Genomic DNA, 9,375 nt, shown 5'->3' with positions numbered 1-9,375 from the left:
TTCTTTATTATTATAGTTAATGTTGTGTGACTTGGCCGTTGAAGGGTACACAAGGGTACAAAACCAGGTGCTCCATGACACCATTGCACCAATCTGTCGCCAGAACCGCTACCCATTGACGATGGAAAATTGCCACTTGGAAAACGTTGATTCAATAACCAGTCAATTGTAGGCTTGATAAAGCTGCGTATTTCAATAATACTTATGTATGGGCGAGCCTGAAACAAATACTTCTTTTTGGTGCAATGGCAGATTAGTGCAATGGTGTCATGGAGCACCTGGTTTTGTACCCTTGTGTACCCTTCAACGGCCAAGTCACACAACATTAACTATAATAATAAAGAAATCGCAGTAAGGAACCTTAGACTTGGCACGACTTTGTCTAGATTTCATTATTTTTTAGAGATAAACAAGCAGCTCCATCGAGACTTGGCTAATTTTTTACAGAATGTTTTTGGTGGGATTTATATTACATCCCGACGTTTCAAACCCTCTACAGCGTTCGTGGTCAACGGGTGACTGAGGAAAAACTGCAAATGTGCAAAACTACCCACATACAAAATAGAACTATACATTTCAAGGCTAGTTATACATGTAAAATTGGTTCATAAGGCTAGTTATACATCGCAACTATTTTCAAGTAGAAAATAAAGCTACGCGATAAAGCTTTGCCGGCTCTAAACCTACACCTCTGCCTCTGACCCGAGAAGATTTAATTCTCTCCTAAATTGTAGGAATCCAAATATGGGACCGGCAAGAAACTCGGCGGGACACATATATTATTTTGAAAATATTAGGTACCTACATCTTATAAGTATAATAATTAACATGCATTTAATTAAATGTAGGTATTTTTAATCCTGTATAGTTCATGAATAAATACTATGACTATGACTATAAGCGTGGAAGTAATTCTATCTGTCTCTTTGTCACCATGGTATAATAATATACTCTTCCCGTCTTTTCTAGGTCACCTGACTGACACAAGCCTACGTCAACGTGCGACAGCGCTATATGATAATATGCGATAGCGCTATATATAGCGGCCATGTTATTGTGACGTAGGCTTGTGTCACTCTGGGAAGAGAAGACCATATTTTATTAGACTATGCTTTGTCACCTTTTCACGGCTAAACAACTAGAATCATATATATAAAATTGAAAAACCAGAACGGGATAAAAAACGAGGGAAGAAGCGAGATGGCGCCTTACAAATTTCTAAAAAAGTTTTTGACACATTTCTCAAATACGACGCACGTATGATAAGAAAAAACTGTTCCAATCTATTATCTAAGTATGAGAATATAACTAGAGCATAAAAACTATCGCTTTCGATGCGTACCTATCGGGGGGCACGGCAGTGCCCCCGCCAAGTCGAGCGCGAAGCAAACACTGCCGTACCATCCTTTACAGGAACCATTTCGCCGCATTTTCAGGCCCCTATTTGAGAACCTCTGGATAAGACCAGAACGCAGAAATTTTGGTCATCCAGTAAGCTATAATCACATACTTAAAATCCAAAATTTCAAGTCTGTAGGTCATTTAGTTCCGAAGTTAAGCGAAAGCAAAGTTTCGCATTTATGAAACTCACTCATGATCATCAGAATAGAACTAGTACTTCCCATAAACTCAGAGAGCTGAAATTTGGTACAGAGTTAGGGTTTAATGGCCACATAAAGGAAAAACCTAAAAATATTGCAATATCAGTCACGTTTTAAAGATCTAAGAACTGCATAAGTAAGTTTGTAATCCCATATAAATATATGATATTACAAAGTTACTGTTGCAGTTCCTACAAATAGTAGGTAAAGTAAAGGTACACTACGATGTACGATGTGAGTATGAATGAAGATATGTTTAGTTATGATATGTGTTTACATAGTATGGGTATGAGTACCCGAAAAGAAGAACTGCCTACAAAAAGGGATGAGATCAAAAACATTACATGTAAAAAGGTGCAAGTCTCGCAACGCTTTTACTACAAAAAAGTTTTGAGATGTAATGTGAAACCAAGTCGGTTATTTTAATCAGTGCCAGGGGGTGTTAAAACCGTATCAATAAGATATCTTTAATTTGTAATACGTATAATGACTTGGCCATCGCACGGCTGCATAATGACAAAAGGATCATCGTCACCTATTAAAAATAATTCTAATTGAACATAACGCTAGCGCTAATTGCAGTTTGAGCATTACACATATTTACGAGTACGGTACGAGTAAAGCATTATGTGCGATCGCCAAGTCAGTATATGATGATTAGTGACGGATTACTGATTATTATTTAATTATTAGATTTAATGAATGGGCAATACGAAAAACTGTTGCTACTGTACAAGAATCAGAACCGGAAAAAAAGAAAAGAAAGATTTGTAATAATAAAAAAACTACTCCTAAAAAGAAAAAAAATGTGTTAAATAAGAAAATCTAATAAAATAAATCAATATGCCCACGTTTCTACAAAAAGAAGTGAAATCCCACCAAAAACATTCTGTAAAAAACTAGCCAAGTCTCGATGGAGCTGCTTGTTTATCTCTAAAAAGTAATGAAATCTAGACAAAGTCGTGCCAAGTCTAAGGTTCCTTACTGCGATTTCTTTATTATTATAGTTAATGTTGTGTGACTTGGCCGTTTGGTTGGTTTCGTTTCCAACTTCAAATAACCAAAATTATGTTTGTTATGTTGGTATGCACTATGCAGTGATTTCGGCCTTTTTTACTCGAAGTAAAATAAAAAGTGCTGTCAACCTCAACCTTTTACCTTAGTTTATGCCCATACGAGTGACATGCCATATAATGACTGATAATGACTTATCAATATCAATAGTAATTTGTATTTTGTTGTTTTAAATTTCTTTTTGAGTTATGTTATTCAGATTTACTTTCACAGCTTCGGCAAACAAATTCGTCCGGGGACCGGGCTGCCGAGATGGGCCAAAATACAAAGTTGATAGCAAGTTATAATGTAGGTAGATAAAATTTAAGTGCATGTTCAGATATTTTTGAGCGAAACGACCTGGTGAAAATAAGCAAACGTACAGTCAGCAGTCGACCAAAAAATATCGTAATATAACTCTGTTGCTATAGGAATAAGGATGTGTTCCGATATACTGGCGGAATACTGAGAGACAAAAGTGGCTAAGCTTACATTGGCTCGGACATTTAGAGAGAATGGGAGAGGATCTAAAAAATTATCTGAAAAGAAATACATCATCTGTTAAAATTTCAACTGTCTAGTTATCACGGTTCGTGAGATACAGCCTGGTGACAGACAGACGGACGGACGGACGGACAGCGAAGTCTTAGTAATAGGGTCCCGTTTTACCCTTTGGGTACGGAACCCTAAAAATGAAGTGAAATGAAGGCAATTTACACCACGAAATTGTCGTAAAACGAAAGAACATAATACATAACCAATTCCCGCCAACTAACTTTTTAATTTTTTTTTAAATTTTCAACATTATGATCAGAGTTTCAGACGCTTGGTTTTCTGCCAAGTCAAACATTTCGGAGCATTTTTGAACGATAATCGACTCCTATTTTATGTGATTTACTAAATTTAATGACAGAAAATACGGACTTATAATAAACTGTAGCAAAAATAAAATAATATATAACAAGTTTTATCATCTACACTATTTTATTGCTCAGTAAAATTGTGCACTATTAGACCGGGAGATAGTGACACATTTTACTGGGTCATTTGTACCAGTATGGCGGTTCGTCAGGGGTCTAAGTACGTAATGAACGAAATAAAAATGATGGTCATAGCGCTGGTACCGGCGGCCCAATCGCGTGGGCGTTAGTCGAACGTGTCGGATAAAATACGTGTGTCGAACGATTTGTTCCACAAAAATCCTCGTATTATTCGATAGTCCATAAAAAAGAAGTAGACGGTAGCGTAATGCCATACTTCTCCGGTATGACTTACAGCCCGCCATACTGAGGCGAACACGTTAATAAAAAAAAAAAACAATTCAATCATTTGTGCCAAGCTAATTTTTGCACAGGTGATCATCGTCGAGCAGCCATTCATGGACATCACCATGCCATACTTTTCAAATGGCCGCCATACCGCCGCAAAGGAGTTAATTTTTTTTTATTGCTAAACGATTTGTACCATCTTGTAATTTTTTTTCAAGACTTTCTGTGTGATCATAAATGGAAATCTCATAATGCCATACCTGTAGGAGGTGGCAAATGTGTACAATATTTTTTTTTTATTTCAAGTATGGTGCCCCTTATGTCCCCTATTAGAAGTATGGCAAATATAATAATGGTCACATTGCATCATACAATTTCCAAAAATCCAAATGCCATACTGGTACAAATCGTCAAAAAATTGTTTTTTGTTTTAAGTCTTGGCTTAAGTCTCACAGTCGTCCGCCCCGTAGTTATAATCTGAAATATTTTTTTTTAGGTATAATTGTATCCAAACAAACAGAATATGATGATGCCATGCTGTAAAAAAATATTTTACGTATACATAGTCGTATTTTTGAAACGTGTCGATTAAATAAGTTTTTCAAGTATGGCAGCACTTTTTCCCCCTACTATAAGTATGGCAATTATAATAACGGTCACATTTTAACAAATACTTTCCAAAAATTTAAATGCAATACTGGTACAAATCGTTTAGCAAAAAAAAAAAATTAACTCCCTTGCGGCGGTATGGCGGCCATTTAGAACCGTCCGAAGAGTATGGCATGGTGATGTCCATGAATGGCTGCTCGACGATGATCACCTGTGCAAAAATTAGCTTGGCACAAATGGTTGAATTGTTTTTTTTAAATTGATGTGTTCGCCTCAGTATGGCGGGCTGTAAGTCACACCGGAGAAGTATGGCATTACGCTACCGCCTACTTCTTTTTTATGGACTATCGGAAAATACGAGGTTTTTTGTGGAACAAATCGTTCGACACTCGTATTTTATCCGACACGTTCGACTAACGCCCACGCGATTGGGCCGCCGGTACCAGCGCTATGACCATAATTTTTCTTTCCTTCATTACATGCTTAGACCCCTGACGAACCGCCATACTGGTACAAATGACCCAGTAAAATGTGTCACTATCTCCCGGTCTATATTTGGCGGTTGAGACCGATTACCTTAGTTTTAGAAGAAAATTTTACTTTCATGCTCTAGAGCATAAAATGCGATTTTATGTTGTCTACGCACGACATAAAGGTGAACTTTTTGAGCATGAGAAGTGAAAAAGTATTTTTTTTAAATTAGATAGCCAGTTTTTGAAATCCGAATATTCAACGCATGTTTGGTCACCTAAATCTTCTTTAAAGTACGCGGAGGCGGGGCATCTATTTGTTGACGTTACACTTTTCTAAAATTTGGTTTGTTGGTAAAAAGTAGCACTAACCTGACAAATCCTTTATATTGCCAGGATTTTCTACGCAGATATGAGCAAAAATAAGCCCCCCTCCCCCCTACACCAGCACACCCACTACCTTCGAGGACTTTTAGTATGTTTATCTGGACACCACAAGGTATACCTGTACCAATTTACAAAATTACACGAATTATTTCCGCAATTTTTTCTAATTTGCTTAGGCTAGTACGCCTGCCAACACTCTGCCATCGAATTACTAGAGATGTTCGTCATAACTTTAGTCTTGGACTTAAGACCTATCTTCAAAGAAGCATGGTAAAGGTTTTCAACTATGCCTTGAAGATCTTCCAGGGACTCGGCAAACAGTACAATGTCATCGCCAAATCTCAGGTGCAAAAAGAAGACACCATTGCATGGATATTGATACCAGTTCTGTCCCATGCAAGCGTTTTTATTACGTCTTCTTGTATCGCCGTAAAAAGCTTGGGTGAAATGGTATCCCCTTGAAGCACTCCCCTTTGGATGGATATTGGGTTACTGAGTTTGTGAAGCCGACCTTGCATTGTTGCCGAAAACTTTTGCAAAGAGCTTATACGTATGGGAAAGGAGGCTTATGGGGCGATATATTTATATAATATGGTGACTCTGGTAGTTTTCCACATATAAATATATTATATATACATATCCCTAGTGTAGATAAAATACTTAAAATTTACTATGATATGCTTACACGCTTCTTGGACTATATAAGACGAAAAATCCCATAGGTATAAATAAAAGTCAGCCAACTCATGAAACTTGTATCTCAAAAACTGCTCAACCGATTTTGGTGCGGTTTTCGTCATATATTAAGAAATATATTTGACTTTAATAAAAAATACTTAAGTTCAGACATTCTTCAAACTTGAGGACATTATTTGCAAGAATAAAGCGCAAAAGAGAAAAAATAGGTTTTTAATGATTTCATACTAATGGTTCGAAGAGTCAGTCTAGTCATATTATCACTTGATGTCAACTGCTTCATTGTCGCTTCGTTATTTATTATCGTAATTATTAGTCACCTATAGTTTTATCTTAATAACTCTTAATAACTCTACGCGCAACTACACTCCCTACAGGTGTCCAAGGAAGACCAGCGTCAGGTACTACTCCAGTAGGATCCGGCATTATGCTGAGTGTTCACCTTTTTCAGTGTACGGGTGAATCAACTTTTAAATGTCCACATGATGAAATTATGTGTCGGAGCGTGACTCCAGAAGGACGTATTGCAGCGTTACAGTTCATAGTTAAAGAAGCCTGTATAAAGTCGATTAGCAATGTTTGGCTACATATTACTGGGTTGTAACGAAATTCAAAATGTTGCGTAGAGATTAACGCCATCTATTGGCGGGGTTCCGTCTATTTGGCATAACTTCCGTGACCCGAAACGCATCTGGCATAACCTATTTCGCAGAAATGTATTTCGACGAATGTTAAATTTGCAGAAAGCTTCAGTTTGTATAATATGCAATAGGCCGAATGTTTGCAAGTCCGAATCTTAAATAGACTACTATTATTTTGGCCGACTTTTGATACGAATAATTTTATTTTGCGTTTGTTTAAATGTCCGAAATGTGATTTGCATAATCTGTTTAGCATAATAGGATTTAGGCGAATATTTACATCGCAGAAAACGTATTTCGATTCTTTCTATTTGGTATAACTTGTATGATCTAAAACGCATCTGTCATAAGCTACATTTAGCAGAATGGCACATAGCATTAGCGGCTGCTCTTTGCTACGCAAGGGCGAAGGGGCTGCTATGCCCGTAGCGCCGGAGCAGATGCGGAGCCCAACAAAAAAACTGTTGCTAGAAAAGTGGGTTAGGTTAGGTTAGAACTGCGACCCCACGGAAACAATCTATTGCCAGAAAAGTGGGTTAGGTTAAGTTAGCTCTGCGACCCCACGAAAACAAACTGTTGCCAGAAAAGTGGGTTAGGTTAGGTAAGAACTGCGACCCCACGAAAACAAACTGTTGCCAGAAAAGTGGGTTAGGTTAGGTTAGAACTGCGACCCCACGAAAACCAACTGTTGCCTGAAAAGTGGGTTAGGTTAGGTTAGAACTGCGATCCCACGAAAACAAGCTGTTGCCAGAAAAGTGGGTTAGGTTAGGTTAGAACTGCGACCCCACGAAAACAAACTGTTGCTAGAAAAGTGGGTTAGGTTAGGTTAGAACTGCGACCCTACGAAAATAAACTGTTGCCAAAAAAGTGGGTTAGGTTAGGTTAGAACTGCGACCACACGAAAACCTGTTGCCAGAAAAGTGGGTTAGGTTAAGTTAGAACTGTGACCCCATGAAAACAAACTGTTGTTATTCGGCGAAATGAAATTATGAGAAATAATAGTTGCGAGTTGCGAAACATTCGGCGAATTAATTTCAGCCAAAAAATATCGGGCCTACAACATATATGATTCTCGCAAGCATGCAAAACATTTATATGCCATAAGATTTTATGCTTGTAGTACATTATGCTTAATGGCGAATTATGCTAAAATAAATTATTACAAATAAAATTATGCGAAATGAAACAGATACCAGGTCTCGATTCGGACATTAAAATTATGCCAAAAGACACTTCGATCAATAAAAATTATGCGTAGAGCACGTATGCGCAACAATCCAGTACCAAGTGAGTTTATGCTTACAGTATATTATGCCTAAAGTTATTATGCACAATAGAATTATTACAAAAAAAATTATGCCAAAGATAGGGGAACCCTATTGGCGTGTTGTTGAACTAAGATGACAGGTAGAAGGCTTTGGAACGTCAAGAGGGTTCTCTTGGGTGAAGGTAGGCACGAGTTGGTAGTTTTGTTGTTATGTTGGTGGACCGGTCGAGCAGGTGTGCCTGCTTGACTTAAAAGGCGGGAGCGGTGAGGCTCCGTAATCAGACTTGATCGGACCGCGCTAGAGATCGGACGTTAGCCAACCTCGTGCCTAATTCGCCACGTTCCTGAAGGCTTATACCTGAAGGATTATTCTGAAAGCTTATAGAATCCAACTTTCTTTAACCATTTAGCTAAGTGTTTCATTCAAAGTGTTATTTTGATTTCTTACGTGGGATTAGAAGCTTACCTTTGTAAAGAGAAGAAGTGTTGTTTTGAAAAGATGTGAATAAAAACTTGAACGATTTTATGTGATCCTTTTATTTGAGTGCAATCCAAATACATCCCAATAGCGACTAGATATTTTAGTAGGCACTAGTATGGTTAACAAGTCCGAAAGTTTATTTCATGCACTGGTAGCATACTGGGTTAGCTGTGAAGTAATACATTGAGATACTACGCCCACCCGCCATCCTGTGTAAATACCCCATGCTGCTGGTGCACTCCGTCATCAGAAGTGGGATGCCGAGTCTCATGTATTGCTTACACAGCCACGTAGGAGTGCGGTGTATTTCCAGTGTGTTTTTGGTAATGTTTGGCTATCCTACATCGAGACACGTGGTAATGGTGAGCTCACGTGTCTAACCTTAATTGAAAGGTGAGTGCAGTTCATTATGTTATTTGATGTGAATTATTGTGAAATTGTGAATTATGATTGAGACAGTCTAATCATGGCAGTCATGACGTGACGTCATCTCTGGTAACGCCACGTTTCTTTATAATTGATTTTTATAATCCATTTAAATCAAAGTGATCTTGAGTTATTTTGTTGTGAAATCCATATTGTTAATTACAACTGCCGGCTATCACGACGTGATATTTTTCATCGCTCACTTGTGAATCTACCCTCAAAAATGGATTTTTAATGAAAATAGAAATGAACTGGCACAAAATGTTCCTATTAAGAATTATGACACCCTTTGTATCGTTTTGTAATTAATAAGCTGCGACAAGTAATTGCCCGTAATGCCGTGATAGATAACAAATCGTGCATACTTTGAAAACATGAGCTACGCATATGAAAATTAATGTTACAGTGCGCTGCAACCTGAGCAGGGTCGCCATCACGTCTGTAACACAGAAGCAGCTGTGCAGTATCGTCTGTGC

Source organism: Cydia fagiglandana, chromosome 12 (assembly GCF_963556715.1).
Source record: "Cydia fagiglandana chromosome 12, ilCydFagi1.1, whole genome shotgun sequence".
Classification (NCBI taxonomy): domain Eukaryota; kingdom Metazoa; phylum Arthropoda; class Insecta; order Lepidoptera; family Tortricidae; genus Cydia; species Cydia fagiglandana.
Note: the sequence above shows the minus strand (reverse complement) of the source record.